Raw genomic sequence first — 18,581 nt, 5'->3', positions numbered from 1 at the left:
ACTCTTAGGATGAGTATAATGATTTACTTCAGGCCCTTGCTGAGATAGCAGCACCAGCCATCCAGATGAATTACACTGCAGGTCTATTTATATTCCTGCTTAGTCTGTGACTCACAGAGATTTAGAGACTTGAGGCAGATACTGATGGATGGATACTCTAGCACATTGATTCTTCATGCCATATTGCTACAGAATGCTGTTATCAATGTCTGGGTAAATATTGTTTAAAAAGAATATTTCATCATAACATTCAGTCTATATCTTAATGAACTGCTTGATTATGTTTGGCATTGTGATTTCCTGAAAAGTTGCTGATTCTGTCAAAACGGAGAGGAAGAGAAAAATGAATGTTTTCCTACAGTCTTTTCTCACAGATGTAAGTGGTTGTTATTGAATGGCAGCATGGTTAAGTAGAAGGAATCTGGTCTGAGTACCTAGTTGTCTCAGGGATTATGAACACAGAGTCAAGAAGACCTGAGTTCAAATCCTGCCTCAGACACTCAACAGCAGTATGATCCTGTACATGTTGCTTAACTTCTGCTTGACTCAGTTTTCTAATCTGTAAATGGGGATAATAATACCTACTCCACAGGATTGTTACGAAGGTAAAATGTGTTACTTGTAAAGAGTGCTTTGCAAATCTTAAAATGTTAAATACATATTGATTGTTGTTATTTCTGATTTTAATGCTTAGTTACTGTATTCAGCAGGGTAACTTCCCTAAACCTCAGTTTCCTAAATTAGAAAATGGGTATATGAATATTTCTACTACTTGCTTCATAGGGTTATTGTGGGGGCAAGTGTTTTGTGTGTCTCCTAATGATATAGAAATGTGAGTTATCATTCCTATATTTCATGTTTATATAGAAATTTAAGAATATAGACAAGATCTTATTTGGCAAAATATCTCCATTATCCCTACTTGAAGATAAGGGAATTGATCTCAGAGATTAAGTGACAATGCCCAAGGTCACATACATATTCAGTAAGCCCCAAAACAAAAAACAGAACATAGTAATCCAATGAAATTAATGTTTTTCTAGGTTGAATTGGGGAGTAAAAGAGTAGGGGCATACAACTTTCCAGAAAGTGTTTATTAAGTACCTGCAAGGTGCCAGGAATATATGTTCTAAGTGAGAAAGGCCCTTAATGACTTGGGGGAATCAGAGGGGCATTGACATTTGAATTATATTTTAAAAGATAAACAGAAATTCAATAGGTAGAAGAGACACTTTGGGCATTAAAAACACAATGAATAAGGCACAGGGGTAGAGAAGTATGTACTGAGCATGGATGGGGACAAAGCAATACTCAGGTTTGGTTAGAATGTCCTATACATTGAGAGGACTTGAGAAGTGAGTGATGAATGCATATGAAAGATTACTTGGGAGAGAGATACACCAGGTAAGTGAGCAAGTACATATGTCATAATTCAAGGAGAGAGTAAGTAAGCATTAACCACTTGTGAGCAGAGGAGAGTGTTAATCAGCCACAATTTCGGTAGTGTTCAGAATGAGAGAATAAGAATTCCACTATACTCTAAATCCCTTTATGCTCTAATTCCATTATACTCAGATCACACTTGCAGTATTATCATGTCTGGGCATCATATTTTAGAAATGATATTGACATGGCAAAGAGTATCCCTTGAAGGGAACCAGGATGGTAGGAGAATGATGAATGTGCCATATGAGGATTAGTTAAAAGCACTGAGGATGCTTCATCTGGATAGGAAAAGAGAACGGGTGACATGTTGATATGTTGTTCAGTTATACCCATCACGTCTGACTCTTTGTGACCCCATTTGGGATTTTCTTGGCAAAGATACTTCAGTTCATTTTACAGATGAGGAAACTGAGACTAATAAAGCTAAATGATTTGCTCAGGGTCACAAATCTAGTTTCTGAAGCTAGATATGAACTCAGGAAAATGAGTCTTTCTGACTCTTGACCTGGAACTCTATCCACTCTTTTACCTAGCTGAAGTAATGATAGCTGCCTGTAAATGCTTGAAATGATATCACATGCACTCTTCACAATATCATGCATTTTTCAATTGACTGGACCAATTCCCCAAGTGTATCAGTGTGCCTGTTTTCTCAAAGCCCCTCCAACATTTGTCACTTTCCTTTTTTGCCAGCTGCAGTTCTGCTGGAGGTGAGGTGGAATCTCAGAGTAACTTTTATTTGCATTTCTCTTATTATTAGTGATTTAGAGCATTTTATACTCTGTCGGAGTATAGATAGTCCCCTTCCCTCCTGGAAATTGCCTCTTCATGTCCTTTCACTATCTATTAGAAGATGAGTCATAATTTTATAAATTTGAATCTGTTCCTTATATATAAGATTTTTATTAGAAAAACTCAATGCAAAGATTTCCCCCTATTACCTACTTCCCTTCTCATTTTAATTACAATTGGGTTGTTTTTTAAAAAACTTTTTAAATATTATATAATCAAAATCATTTATCATCATTTGTGATAATGTCCAGCTTGCTCATTTGTGAACTCTTTATCCATACATCAGAAAGATAATTTCTTTTTTGCTTGTTTGTTCATTATGTAACCAGTTATATCTAGGTCACATATCCATTGGGAGCTTCTCTTGGTATTCAGTGTTAGGTATTGGTCTATGTCTAATTTCTGTCAGTCTGTTGTCCAGTTTCCCCAGCCATTTTTCTCAAATAGCATGTCCTTTCCCTAGTAAATGGAGTCTTTGGGTATATCAAACCCTACACTACTGTGTTTATTTACTTCTATATGTTGTATATTTTATCTGTCTTATTGATCAAACTCTCTTTTTCTTAACCATTAGCAAATTATTTTCATGATTACTCCTTTGGGGAATAGTTTGAGATTGGTTGTTGCTAGATTCCCTTCCTATTTTTGAAAAAAATTCCTTTCCCTTGACCTTTTGTTTTTCCAGATTAATTTCATTATTTTTCTAGCTCTATAAAATAATCCTTTGGTAGTTTGATTGGCATGGCACTGAATAAGTAAATTAATTTCAGTCACATTATCATTTCTATTACATTGGCTCAGGATGCTTACGGGTAATTAATATTTCTCAAATTATTTAGAACTATTTTAATTTCTATAAAGAATATTTTGTAATTGGATTAATATACAGCTATCTTCCACATTGTGACTTTCCCCATCACTCTTCTGCTCTATCACAGGTTGGCATAAGAAATTAAATGGGAATTTTGGGAGAGTTTTGCAAAAGCTGTAGGACAACATGCGAAGGCCAGCAGACAACACAGAAGTTGAGAAACTCAGAAATGCATAAATGTATGTATAGTATTGTATAATATCAACATATTTTCTCTTTTAATACTATAATAATTCAGACTTCTTCTCTGGCACAAAGGGAGAGCTAAAACATTTTACATGAATTTTCGGATGACAGGGACACCATACCTTTAAATCCCCTGCAATGTGGAAGGGATAACTGTAGTTCCTGTGTGTGTATTGGCAGGTATGCTTACAAGTATTTTATAGCATCTATAGCTGTTTTGAATGGAATGTCTCTTTTTAGATCCTACTTCTGGGTTTTGTTCATGATGTAAAGGAATTCTGATGATTTATATGGATTTGTTTTCTATCCTGAAACAGCTGGATTTAATTTTTTTGGTTGACTCTTCAGAGTTTTATAAATAAGTTATGTCATCTGTAAAGAGTGATGCTGGAGGTCTTAAGGACAGAGGAAATGGAAAGATCTGGTAATGAAGCTGCAGCCCAAAGTCAGTGACAGATGTACCCTTTGCAGAACCTTATGGTACTATCTGTTATCTCGGGCACATTTCTGTCACTTCCCAGGAATCTGACAGGGAAGTTAAACGTTTCTGCCCTTACTTTAATAGGCATCTTCTTTGATGCTCCAGTGTGTCTGTGTGGTCTTCTACGTCCTGGTTCAGCTTTTGCCCATGTTGCTGTTTTGTTGGAGTTAATGACCAAAGTACACATTTCATTACCTCCTCAATTTTCAGCCCTATAACCTATACTATGCCTTCCACTGAGGGTTATTCACTTTTATCTTTAAGGTTCCTCTCGAAACCAAGTAAATTAGATACCTATTACAGCTGTGGCAGTGTTTTGTAGAGATTTAAGTCTAAAGATCAGTTTATTGTGTAAACCAGTACAAAAGCAAAAAATGATAAATTCCTACAGTTGCCAGCAAGGAGACACCCTGATTTCCTTTCCAATGTAAAAGGAATACTATACTCAATTTGGAATCAGAAAACCATGGTTTGAGGCCCAGAGCTGCCATCCATTGGGTGTGTGAACTTGGACAACAAACCCTTTGCAATAGATATGCAAAGTCAAGCAAAACAAATTCCCACATCACTCATGTCCAAAAATGTCTGCCTCATTCTAGATGACATCTCCATCAGGAGTTGGGTAGCATGCATTATCATCCTCAGTCCTCTGGAATCATGGTTACAATCTTAGGTAACAATTTGACTCAGATGCTGATATAGCATTTTGTGATTTTTAAGTCTTCTCCTCACAACATCCTTTTGAGGTAGGTCATGCCTACCTTCCCATTTCACAGATGAAACTGAAGTTGAGAAGTTAAGTGACTCACCCTATTGTCACACTGTTAGTAAATACCGGAGTTGGTATTTGAACCTTGAAATCTACGTCCAAATGAAATGTTCTTTCCATTTCATTACACTTGATCACTTACCTGCTGAAGTTCTGGTTTCCTTCTCCATAAAATGGGGGTTCAAGAGGTGTTAATTTCACCACCTTCCTTATAGGATTGTTATGTGGATCATATAAACAATTGTGTATCAACACAAAGGATGTTATTAAAGGTCAGGCATGGTTGTACATAACTTTAGTCTCTGCTACTGAGGAGGCTGATGATTGCTTGAGTTTGGGAATTTGGAGCTACATTAGGGTAAAAGTCAATCAGGTGTTCACAATAAATCTGGCACCAATATTGTGAGTTTCCAGGAGCTGAGGGTCACTAGTACTACCCAAGGAGAGGCAAATCCAACTCAGGTCCAAAAAATGGAGCATGTTAAAGCTTCCATGCTGATCAGTTTGGGGATGACATCAAGAGGGGCAACTGCATTTTCAGCCTGGGTGAGATAGGGAGACCCATTCTCAAGAAAAAAAAAGTACCAGCATACTATAAAAAAATGTTTGATGGAAAAAGATAGGCTGGTCATGTCGTTAAAACTGAAGCTCGCCAACCAGTGTGCTCTTTTGGTATCTTCCCAATATCAACAGAATGGAGAAAGACCCCATCAGGTTGATGGATCCCTTGAAGTGAATGCAGGGGAAGACATGGGCAAAAGTAGTGCAGGACAGGCAGACATGATAGGTCTCAGTTTGCATTGCTGAAGGAAATGCCTACGTTGATGAGAACCATTGAAGTGTTGGAGTTTAGGAAAGGGATTTGGAAAGGTTGTAAATGATACAGAATTATACAGTCTTAGCTAGACTTTGTATTTCCTCCATCCCTAACATAAGATGCTGCACATAGTAAGTACCTAATGAATGCCTTTTTGAGTTGAACCATAAAGAGGTTCATAAATGTGAGCTATTATTCATAGCAGTATTTTTCTTATAGGGGAAGTAGTTGGTGACCCTCCCAGTAGCAATAAACATGTCAGCTACCATCACCAGTATTGCCATGGCTACCCCAATTGAGTTACTATTTGCACTGGCTATTTAAAAGACTATGAGCAGTGTTCTTGGTCCTTTGGTAAAGTGTTTGCCTGGCTACATCAGGACGTGGTCTGGCTGTTTCTGACAGCCTTGAACTCTCTGTTTAGTCTCTATAATGGCTTGGACATTTCCTTTCCTCTTTGCTTAGTTGTATGTATGGTTGCCTAGGGCAACCATAGGTGATGAAGTGAATAGACTGCCTAGCCAGGCCTGAAGTCAAGAACATTCATATTCCTGAGTTCAAATCTGGCTTCAGACACTTACGAGTTGTATAAACCCAGGCAAGACACTTAACCCTGTTGCCTTAGTTTCCTCATCTGTAAAATGAGTTGCAGAGGAAAATGGCAAACTTCTCCCATATCTCTGCCAAGAAAACCCCAAATGAGATCAAGAACAGTCACACAACTGAAAAACAACTGAACAAAAGGTGTTGCCTGATTTCTTCTTTACTTTGCAGTTAACGTAGGTGGCGCTTGGTGGTGCTTGGTGGTATAGTGGACAGAGCAGCTGAGTGTGGAGTCAGAAAGAACTGAGTTCAAATCCAGCCTCGGCTACTTACTAGTTGTGGGTAAGTCATTTAAGCTCTATTTGCCTCAGTTTCCTCAACTATAAAGCCAGAATAATGACATCTACCTTGCAGTGTTGTTGTGCAGATCAAGTGAGATCATATTTGTAAAGTACTTAGCACAGTGCTTTAGTGCTTAGCACATAGTAGGTGCTTATTATAAGTTGTTTATTATCTTCCCTGTTACTAACTGAGAAATGGTCTTCCTTTCAGGGAGTCAGTTGCTACTGGGGGGTTGTAGACATGTCACTGTAGCATTTACAAATTCTGACTGTCTTTATGCCTTCTTTAAAGTTCTATCAATAATAACTTGAAAACTGTGACTTGAAAATGACCCTTTTAATTAAAGTCATTCCCTATTGTTGGGAAGTTCAAATTGAAACCTATCCATTCCTCTTTTAAATATAGACCAGGGCCTCTGAAAATTATAGATCACTTTGAAATATGAATATTATGTGGTTTTTTAAATCCTGTCTCATCAGAAGAAATGTGTAATTGTATTATTTTTCTTTATTTCAGGGTATGATTGTACTCAGTGGTCTCCAGATCTTCCCAGGGAGAAGAAGGTTACCTGAAAGTAAATGTAAAGCATTGAGCTGAATTGAAAGAACTATTTGATGGTACTGGAGTACACAAAATGGGAGCCCTGTGGCTTTTAAAGGAGGTCATCGATGCTCCAATTTGCCTGACAGCTCCAAACTGCCATTTATCAAAATGACCCAAATATTTAACTTGCCAGAGATCCAAACCCAGAGAATCTCCAGATATGAAAGGGAGCAGAGTTATGGTTAAGATAGTTTAGGAAAGGAAGGAATGTATTAATCTGAGAAGAAAGCCTGGGAGCTATTTGAAGTATGAATAACAAAGCTGTTAATTGAATAGGAGTGACCTTTCTTGTTAAGTAGAAGAATGAATTTGTTTCTTAGAAATTAACTTTAAAATTCAGATTGTCATTCCTCTCTCCTTCCCTATGTAACAGTAACAGTAGTAAAGATGATAATAGTTTGCGTTCATATATGGGGAGATGATACATGTGTCCCCTTTGAACCCTATCATCATCAGGTATCACAGAGGGAGTTTCATTAGACAGAAGGCCTAGGAGTGACTCTGTTGGGAATTGGTCTTAAAATAAAAAATGGAGAGAGGAATGAGGAATACATTGGATGGGTGGGTGGGGAAGGAAGTTTAGGGGAAATTGTCTCTCATAATCAGGGTACACAAGTAGACGTGAAGTTTATACAAACAAGAAAGGCTGGGGTGAATGACTGTACCCTGAACCTTACTCTCATTTGAACTGGTGAAAGGAAGGAAGAACACACACACACACACACACACACACACACACACACACACATACACACACACACACAGAGGCAGAGTTGGGTACAGAAATACATTTCACTAAATAGGAAGGAGAAGTGAAAAAGGAGGAATTAGAGGGAGGTTAGCTTAAGGGAGGGATTTGTAAAGTACTTTGAAAACCTTAAAGTCCTATGTAAATTCTATTATTAGTATTCTGAAGCAAAACAAAGCCACCTAAAAGTCTTCTTTTCCCAGTGTTTTCTCTGTTCCATATTCTTATTTTTCAGGCATTTTCTAAAGACCCTGGGTGGAGGAGGAGTACACAAGTGATCAAGATGGAGCTTGGTGCAGTGACGCTGTCTGGGTCAGCCTTTGTGGAGTAAATGTACTTGCTTTTCTAGGGAAATTTGTTGCTCTGAATTTTTTCATTCATCTCTGAAGACCAGAAAAAAACCCCAGAACATTGCATTGTTATAAATAACTTGTCAACTACATTTAGAGTACATTGCTAGACCCATAATCAAAGCCTTCCCAGCGTGGTAGGACCTAGCAGAACTTGGACTGTGCTGGTCTAGTCTTCAAGGTCTCTGCCCACACCATCTTGCCACAAAGCATCAGAGAGAGCCTGTAGTGGAGGAGTTTATGTGTCTTAAAAAAAACCCCAAACAAACGATAACAAACGATTTAATGCCTTTGGGCTCTAAATCGGTCATTTCTGGATATACAGCCTTCCTCCTGCTCCCACCCAGCAGAATTTAGCACTCACTTGTAGCAAAGAAAATCAGTTAATCAAACGCAACTAATCTAGGGACTGAGTCTGACAACACGGTCAATATTTTGCCTTATGATCCCCTGCTTCTCTGTTTAAGCAAGGAAGGCATGTCTCATCTGTTGCAATGACTCTGCATTCCTTTTAGTATTCTTTTCATTTGCATTATTGAAGTCAATCAATTAAATCAATCACTAAACATTTATTAAGCACTGTGATAAGCTCTGGATGGCTATTGTAGTTATTGGCTATGTCATTTTTCTGTTTCATGCATTTTCTTTCCAAATTTCTATGAATCTATCTTGCCCATCATTTCTTATGGCTCTATAATCCCTACCAGTGCTTCTTAAATTGTGAGTCATGACCACATAGGGGGTCACAAAAAATTTGGCAACAATAAAAGGTTTCTGAATGAGTAATGATCAAAAATTAATTAAAAATCAAATACAGAATGAATCTGAGGTGTTTCTGGAAGCACTTGTCCATGTTGCATTGCAACATTTTCCTGCAACCTTGATTCTGAGCACAAAGCGTGTACACTTTGCATTGTGTACGCCCTCAGGCCATACAACACCAACCAACACTGCCCAAGTGAGTGGAAAAAGCTTAAGAAGCCCTGATCTAGTATATATTCATATCTATTAATAATATAAAGTAATAATGAACAAGTAATTATTTCCTGAGAAAGTATTCTGCAGTTGTATTCATGCAGTTCCTGTATTTATAGGTGGATTCACAAATAAATTGTACGTTCTGTAATTGGCTTGAAAGAAATGTCGCTATCTCTCTGCTGAATGTTTTTGGGTAACATGCAGAGAAACTTATGAGTTGTATATATTTTATTTTCTATGCGTCTTCTTTGCTGTTGTTAGTTTCAATTAATTTTCATAGTGGAATTTCTAGTGTTTCCTATGTATATCATTTGACATTTGTTAAAAAAAAAGTGCTAATTTTATTTCCTCTTTGCTTGTGCTTATTGCTTCGCTTTCTCTTTCTTTTCTTATTAAGGGGAAGCTTGTTTAATAGGTAGAGATCAGGCTTTGAAGGCAGGGTGGAATAATTTCAGGTGGTACTTTTGACACATACTATGTGACCCTGAGCAAGTCATATAACTTCTTAGCATGCTAGGCAATTGGGATTAAAGTTGCCAAACTGTATGGGTAGAGGGAGTTTCCTCAACTAAGAGTTCCCTATTTTATTAAAATTATAGGTTGAGTCCTTATTTCCTATTGCCATAGCTAGCATTTCAATATGTAATTCAATGTATAATTTCAATATATAATTGCTATATCAAACAGCAATGGTGATAATGGGAATTCTTGCTTTACCTATGCTCTTGGTAGAAAGAATTCTCTCCTTTCCCCATTATGTATAATGCTGGCTTTCATTCTTTTACAGGCAACATCCTAGACTTTCTCTACCAAGCTCTAGAATTGTTCCAGGACTGGAATTCACACACTGAAAGTATCTTTCATCCTTGAAACTTCTCCCTCTGACTAGTTGATTCTTCCTAGAGCCTTTATTTAAGGAAGGAACTTAGGTCAGCCATTTTAGGCAGCATCTTTAGGCTGCATTTAGGACTTTCTCTACCATACTCCTGAGCTGGGCACTTTGTAATCCCTCTTCCCACCTTACAGCTTCCTATTCTGTGCTGTATCTATTAGAATATATGCTCCTCTAGGGCAAGGACTCTAAGTGCTTAAGGAATGTTTGGTGATTGACTGACTCTTGGTTTTCTATAGATACTATTGACCATATTAAAGAAAGGCCCATTTATTCCCATGCTTTTTAATGTTTTTAGTAAAAATGAGTGTTTTGTCACAAGGATCTGTTTCAGGATCTGTTATTATGATCATGTGATTTTTATTGCTTTTGTTATTTTATTTAATAACACAATTTTATTAATGTGACCTGTTACGTGGATAGCTTTCCCAATGTGGAACCAACCCTGCATTCCTGGTATAAACCCAACCTAGTGCAAGTATATATAATGTTTATGATATGTGGCTGCAGTCTTCCTGATGATGTTTAATTTGCATGTTAAGCTTGTAGATCTGATAGGGTTAAATAAATGGCCCTCAGTATTATAGTTTTACTCTCTATTTCTCCTTATAGTTAATTTAATTTTTTCCTTTAGGTATTTAGAAACTATGCAATTTTGTGTATATATATGTGAAGTATTGAACTCAGTTCGTAATCTGTGCTATCTCTTAGCAAAAATCAGTTTCCTTTTTATCTCTTTGAATTAAATCTATTCCTGCTGTTATCTTTTATGAAGTCATAATTGCTACTTCTTTTTTTTTTGTATGTGTTTAGCTGAGCCATAATAGATTTTGCTCCAACTCCTTGTTTTATCTCTATGTGAGTCTTTATATTTCAAGTGTGTTTTTTGTAAACAACATATTACTGGATTTGTTTTCTAATCTATTCTGCTAATCTTTTCCATTTTATGAGTGAGTTTTTCCCATTCCCATTTACAATTGTGATATTTAATTGTCTATTTCCTTTTACCCCATATGCGTTTTCTTCTCTAAAATACTCCCTGTTCTCTGTTTCAAGTTGTTACTCTTTAATTTCCTTTTCCTCTTAATATTCTCTTCATTACCCTCTCTTCAAGTTTAGGTTTTTTCTTTTCCCTCCCTGAATCTATCCCTTTCCCCTCTTTCTATTTCTATATGGGGTGGGGCTGGTAGGGAAGAAGGTTTCCTATTCTTTTTTGGCAAGTTTAAATGAAATTTAAGTCATGCTCATTTTTCCTACTTTTTCCATGTTTGTATATATTTTTACTTTCATGATCTTATCAAGTATATTAATAAGTTCTTCCATCATTACTCTCACTTTCTGATAATTATCATTTCCTCTTCTTTTTTTCTTAAGAAGTTTCAAAACATAACAAAACTATTGATAGTTCTGCCTAATTTACTAACTCTATGACCCCTTGTAATAAAGGCCCTTTTCTGAGTGTAATTTTTGTTACATTTTGGTCAGCAAGGAACATGCTAATATTTCTGCTTTACAGCATTTGTTTATGAAGTTTTAAAGACCTAACATATGGTCAACTTTTAAAGGTACTATGCATAGCTGAGAAATATATATAATACTTTCTATTCACATTCAGTAATTGCCAGTGATTTATAATCCCTAATTTTGTTAATTCTATTTAGATCATAACATTTTTGTTTACCTTTTTTTAGATTCATTTTTTTGTCCAAAAGGGGTTGCATTATAATGACAATTATTATAATTTTGCTTTTTCTCCTGGTAATTTGATTAAATTGAAAAAAAAGTTTTTAGATGCCATGCTATTTCATTTTATATGGTGCTTTTAATGATAATATGGATTTTTATTGTCTTAAAAAAAATTTATATTTACTGTTGCCTTTTCTGAGATCATGATTGTAATACCTGCTTGCATGGATTTGTCTGAGTCAAAATTAGTTCATTCCAACCTCTTATTTTAACTCTATTCAGATCTTTGTTTCAAGTGTGTTTCTTGTGAGCAACATTTTGCTGCATTCTATTCTAGAATTTGCTTTGCTCTCCTCTCTTGTCCTGGTGTAAGTTCATCCCATTCATGTTCGTGGTTGAAATGATTAATTATGTGTTTTTCTCTGTCATATTGTCTCATAATTTTTTTTTCTACCTTTGCTTTCTGCCCCCACTTTCTTGAGGAAGAATAATGTGGAATGTGAATAATGATATAATAGAAAAAAATCTGCTTCCACTACTTTAGCACTCCTTTTTTCCCTTCATGTAGACCCAGATCATTGGTTTTTATACTTGTTTTCTTTCATCTTCCCTTTACTTGCCACCCTCTAAAGTTGGTATTTGCTTTACTTGTCACTATTCCTTCTCCACTGCACCCTCTTTCTTGAAGCCCTACTTCGATGTTCTCTCTGACCTTCCTGTTTCCCTATAGAGTTTATTTTATTCCTGTACCAACTCAGCATGTGTAATTAATCTTCCTTTGTCCAGTTCAAATAAGAGTGAGATTCATGTGATACCTGGTCTCTCCTACACTTTTTTCCATGTCTGCATATTTTTCTTTTCATATACTTCAAGGAAGAGACATAGTAATTTCACCTCCTTCTTTCTTATTTGTTCCATAAGTGTACTCCTTTTGTTCTCTATTCTATTTCTCTTTTAAGATCATCAAAATAGCAAAATAGCACAAAACCACTTTGAAATCCTTCTGCTTTACTTATTTAATTCCCTTGAAGACATTAGGAGTCTGAAAGGACACTGGTCTCTTCTCTCCCAGAATACAAGCATTTCATTATTATTTAGCCCCTTCCAATTCCTCAAATGTATTTTACCTTTCCATGTTTCTCTTGACTTCTGTATTTGCAATTCAAAAGTTCTACTCAACTCTGACCTTTTATTCTGGAAAACTTGAAAGATCGCTATTCCATTAAATGTCCATTTTTTTTTCTTATGTAAGATTATACTTGTTTTTTTAGAGTAAGTAGTTCTTGGTTATATGGAAGAAAAATTATTAATAATTTACTCTGCATTTTAGTCACACATCTGCCATAAATAATTTTTTATTAATTTAACATTGTTATAAATCCAAACTTTTCTAGCAGAGAGAGAAAGGTCCAAACTGGCATAGTTCCCTCATGCCTCTCAACATCTCTTATATCCAAGACAATTTGATGTAATGTATAGAAATCTTGAACAAGGAAAATGTAACAAAATGATAAAACACAATTTTGGAGTAACAGTCTACTTTGTAATAATAAAACAATAGCACCTTAATCTTGCTGAACATTGCTGGAGAGCTATCTTCCTGAAACCATTCATCCCTTTTTGACCACCCCCTCGATATCTCCTCAACCCCAAGTTGGTCACAGGTAACCTGAAGTAATTAAAGGGGCCTCCTCCCTCTGATTCATACTCTAAAATCACTCCAGAAGATGCAGAGAGAGGGAACTACCCTTAAATGAGTCAATAGCGCAGTCATTTCAGGGGTCAAGGAGGACAGGTTTCCACCCAAAATCCTTATTCCATGGACTTTAGACTTTGTTTTTGACCTTTTACACATTTTTCTAAAGGAAAAAGTCTGGGGAGGATTTTTTTTAGTCTAGAGAAAATATTACTTTTTAATATTTTCAGTTAAAATAAGAAAGAGGTTTTTAATATGCTCTCAGTTATAAACCTTTATCTTTTGCCTTCTGGAATATAGAATTCTATGATCTTTTCTCTTTCATATTAGTAGCTGACAAGTCTTGTGTGATTTAACTGTGGTTCCTTGGTACCTGACTTCTTTCTTTCTCATGTTGCTAATGTTTTTTGTTTTATTTTGTTTTTAACCTCGAAGATCTGGTTTTGGACTGTGACATTGCTAATAATTTTCAGTTTGACATTTCTTTCAGGAGGAGAATGATGAGTTTTTCCCTTTGCTCTCTGGTTCTAATAAACTGACTAGGAAAAGCAAATATATTAGTCAGGGAGCACTCATAGGCTATGGTTCTGAGTAAAAGAAACTGCACAGAATACTTTCAATCTGGAATAGCTTTTCTGAGACTCCATGTGTGATGGCGGGGGTGTGGGGGTGGATGTTATAGAATCTGTTAGTATTATAAAGCAGTAATCTACAGTCATATGAAAAAATGCTCTAAATCACCATTGATTAGAGAAATACAAATTAAAACAACTCTGAGCTACTACCTCACATCTATTATATTGACTAATATGATAGAAAAGGAAAACAACAACGTTGGTTGGGGTGTGGGAAAACTAAGACACTAATGTACTGTTGGTGACGTTATATACTGATTCACCTATTCTGGAGAGCAATTTGGTACTATGTCCAAAGCGCTATAAAACCACGCATACCCTTTGACCAAGCAATATCACCACTCAGTCTGTATTCCAAAGAGATAAAAACAAAAGGAAAAGACCTATATGTACAAAAATATTTATAGCAGCTCTTTTAGTGGTGGCAAAGAATTGGAAATTGAGGGGATGTTCACCAGCTAGGTAATGGCTGAACAAGTTGTATATGATTGTGGAGTGCTATAATAAATGATGAATAGGATGATTTCAGAAAAACCTGGAAAGTCTTATATGAACTGATAGAGAATGAAGTGAGCAGGACCAGGGGAATACTGTACATAGTAATAGCAGTGCTGTAATGATGATCAACTGTGAAAGCCATCTGAGCAAGAAAATGATCTGAGACAATTCCAAAGTGCCCTTAATGAAAAATGCTATCCACCTTCAGAGAACTAATGAACTCTGAATGCAGATTGAAGTGCGTGTTTTCTTGGTTTTTCTTCTTCTGTGTTTTCTTTCATGGCTTGACTTACATGGAAATGTTTTTCATGACCACACATTTATAACATGTCAGATTGCTTGCCTTCTCAATGGGGGGGGGGGGGGGGGAGGCAGGGAGAAAGAGAATTTGAAACTCAAAATTTGAAAAAAGAATGCTAAAATAGTTTTCACATGTAATTGGAAGGAAATAATGTTAAATTTTTATATTTTTATTTTGAAAAATTTATTTGTTTTCAGTTTTCAGCAATCACCTTTATAAGTCTTAAATTTTCTCCCCCTCTGTGCACCCTCCCTCCCCAAGATGGCTTGCAATCTTATATGGGTTCTACACATACAATTGTTAAATTTTTAAAAAAGAAAAATAAAAAGCAGTAGAAAGGGAAAAGGAAGTGGAATATTTTTCTTACCCTACCAAGTCATAACTCTAGGTTAATAAACTGGACCTGTGAATTCCTATAGCACTTCTTCAACAAAGTCACCATTAAGAGTGTACTTTGTGCAAGGTCCTTTGGAACTGTGAGACAAAGATGAATAAAACATCTGTCCTCAAAGAATTTATAATCTGTTAGTGAAGATATGATGGACACATGTAATTCTAATGCCAGATTGTGTAGAATATGGAGCAAGAAGATAGCATTTTCACCTGTGGGGATTAGGGAAGACTTCATATAGGTGGTAGTACTTTGTAGGGCCTTAAGGACTTGTCAGGATTTTAACAGGCAAGTTTGGGGAAGGGAGGGGGGACATTCTAGAGATAGAGAATAGCTATATCCCTTGTTTGATCCTTAACTCAAGGATCTAAATATATTTCTTTTTTAGGTCTTTGTCTTGTTCTCCTCACCTAGTCTGTGAATATTTTGAGAAAAGAAACTACTGTACTTCTTCTGTGATCTACATTACTATGTTCTGGAAAAAAAATGAAACCTCGTGCTCAATAAATAGTAATAGCTACAGTGGAAAAGGTAGTTGAGTAGGTTGGAAAGAAAATCTATGTCTTCTTATGTTTGAGTTCCAACTCTGCCACTCACTAGTTGTGAGATCTTTGGCAAGTCAAAAGCCTTTCTCTTGGGTTCTTCATTTATAAAATGGTAATCAATAAAGCATGTCCTGTCCTTATTTTATAGAGTTGTATGGATCAAATTAAAATCAGAATATCCCCTTCAAATATCAAGTATAATTATATGCTGCTGCTGAAATAATCACACACAAAAACAATCCTTTCTAAGTAGTAATTATTGCTTGGAAGCAATTTCATACTAAATGTGGTTAATACCTATTATTGGTCTCTTTTGGAGAAGTTAGAGGGACATTTACTAATTCATCTCCACAATCTCTTCAAGCCAAAATAGGGACACATCCTTATATTTCCAGTAACTTCAAGAAAAGAAGCTCTTGGGGGGCGGAGCCAAGATGGCGGAGTAGAAAGACGCACATACACATAGCTCCGAACCCACAACCCACAGAACGGCTAGAGGGGACCAACTCACGGTGAATTCTGCACCCAGAGGCCATGGAATATTGGAGCGAGGGAGATTTCTGTTCTGGAGAGACCTGCAAACCTCTCGCGGGGGGTCCTTCATGCTGCGGGCTGGGCGCCGGGACTGGGCCCCGGGACTGGGAGCTGAGTGCAGCCCTGCAGCGGCCGCGACATCGTGAGGAAAAGATCCAAGTGGGCTACAGGGACGGGATCTCCAGTGGCCACGCGGGTCCCTCCACCCACAGAGGGACCTGCAAACCTCTCGCAAAAGGTCAGTCGCGCTGCAGACGCGGAGCCCAGCCCAGATCTGCAGCGGTCGCGGCTCCGAGAGGTACATATCCGAGCAGGCTTCAGGGATGGGATCTCCAGCGGCGGCACAAGCCCCTCCACCCACAGGTGACGGGGGTCTGTGAGAGAGTCTCTTGGGCAGGTCGAGAGGGGAGTGGGGTGCCCCCATGGCTCGGGCCCCCCCGGGAGATAGAAGCTGAGAGGCGGTTGCAGACAGGGGCTCCCCAAGTGGGCGGGAGCCTGGATCCATTGTGGAAGGTCTGTGCATAAACACCCTGAGGGAACTGAGCCTGAGAGGCAGCCCTGCCCCGACCTGACCACCTGAACTTAATTCTCACACTGAATAGCAGCCCTGCCCCCGCCAAAAGCCCTAAGGCGGGAAGCAGCATTTGAATCTCAGTCCCCAAACGCTGGCTGGGAGGACCAGGAGGCGAGGTGGGTGTGAGGAGAATATTCAGAGGTCAAATCACTGGCTGGGGAGAATGCCCAGAAAAGGGAAAAGAAATAAAACTATTGAAGGCTACTTTCTTGGAGAACAGACATTTCTTCCCTTCCTTTCTGATGAGGAAGAACAATGCTTACCATCAGGCAAAGACACAGAAATCAAGGATTCTGTGTCCCAGCCCACCCAATGGGCTCAGGCCATGGAAGAGCTCAAAAAGAATTTTGAAAATCAAGTTAGAGAGGTGGAGGAAAAACTGGAAAGAGAAATGAGAGGGATGAAAGAGAAGCATGAAAAGCAGATCAGCTCCCTGCTAAAGGAGAACCAAAAAAATGTTGAAGAAATTAACACCTTGAAAACTAGCCTAACTCAATTGGCAAAAGAGGTTCAAAAAGCCAATGAGGAGAAGAATGCTTTCAAAAGCAGAATTAGCCAAATGGAAAAGGAGATTCAAAAGCTCACTGAAGAAAATAGTTCTTTCAAAACTAGAATGGCACAGATGGATGCTAAGGACTTTGTGAGAAAGACAGATATCACAGAACATAGTGAGAAGATTGGAAAAATGGAAGATAATGTGAAATATCTTATTGGAAAAACAACTGACCTGGAAAATAGATTCAGGAGAGACAATGTAAAAATTCTGGGACTACCTGAAAACCATGATCAAAAGAAGAGCCTAGACATCATCTTCCATGAAATTATCAAGGAAAACTGCCCTGAGATTCTAGAACCAGAGGGCAAAATAAATATTCAAGGAATCCGCAGAACACTGCATGAAAGAGATCCAAAAAGAGAAACTCCTAGGAACATTGTGGCCAAATTCCAGAATTCCCAGGTGAAAGAGAAAATATTGCAAGCAGCTAGAAAGAAACAATTCAAGTATTGTGGAAATACAATCAGGATAACACAAGATCTAGCACCCTCTACATTAAGGAATCGAAGGGAATGGAATAGGATATTCCAGAAGTCAAAGGAACTAGGACTAAAACCAAGAATCACCTACCCAGCAAAACTGAGTATAATACTTCAGGAGAAAAAATGGTCTTTCAATGAAATAGAGGATTTTCAAATTTTCTTGATGAAAAGACCAGAGCTGAAAAGAAAATTTGACTTTCAAACACAAGAATGAAGAGAACCATGAAAAGGTGAACAGCAAAGAGAAGTCATAAGGGACTTACTAAAGTTGAACTGTTTACATTCCTACATGGAAAGACAATATTTGTAACTCTTGAAACATTTCAGTATCTGGGTACTGGGTGGGAGTACACACATACACATGCACACATGCACACATACATAGACACAGAGTGCACAGAGTGAATTGAAGAGGATGGGATCATATCTTAAAAAAAAAATGAAATCAAGCAGTGAGAGAGAAATATTGGGAGGAGAAAGGGAGAAATTGAATGGGGCAAATTATCTCTCATAAAAGAGGCAAGCAAAAGACTTATTAGTGGAGGGATAAAGAGGGGAGGCGAGAGAAAAACATGAGGTCTACTCTCATCACATTCCACTAAAGGAAAGAATAAAATGCACACTCATTTTGATAGGAAAACCTATCTCACAATACAGGAGAGTGGGGGACAAGGGCACAAGCAGGGTGGGGGGGATAATAGAAGGGAGGGCATGGGGAGGAGAATGCAATCTGAGGTCGACACTCATGGGAAGGGAAAGGATCATAAGAGAATAGAAGTAATGGGGGACAGGATAGGATGGAGGGAAATATAGTTAGTCCTATACAACACAACTAGTATGGAAATCATTTGCAAAACTACACAGA

At 37.5% G+C, this 18,581-nt stretch overlaps 1 long non-coding RNA gene across 1 annotated transcript; it reads left to right on the top strand.

Annotated features, from left to right (window-relative positions):
• Positions 1–3,175: 3,175 nt before the first annotated feature.
• LOC140498385 (uncharacterized) lies at positions 3,176–7,206 on the top strand. The gene is made up of 3 exons (XR_011965084.1): positions 3,176–3,288; positions 6,137–6,247; positions 6,764–7,206. It is a non-coding gene; the product is annotated as an uncharacterized lncRNA (long non-coding RNA).
• The last annotated feature ends 11,375 nt before the right edge of the window (positions 7,207–18,581 follow it).

The sequence above is a fragment of the Notamacropus eugenii genome, chromosome 4, assembly GCF_028372415.1.
Source record: "Notamacropus eugenii isolate mMacEug1 chromosome 4, mMacEug1.pri_v2, whole genome shotgun sequence".
NCBI lineage: Eukaryota > Metazoa > Chordata > Mammalia > Diprotodontia > Macropodidae > Notamacropus > Notamacropus eugenii.
Note: the sequence above shows the minus strand (reverse complement) of the source record. Positions and strands in the feature narration are given on the sequence as shown.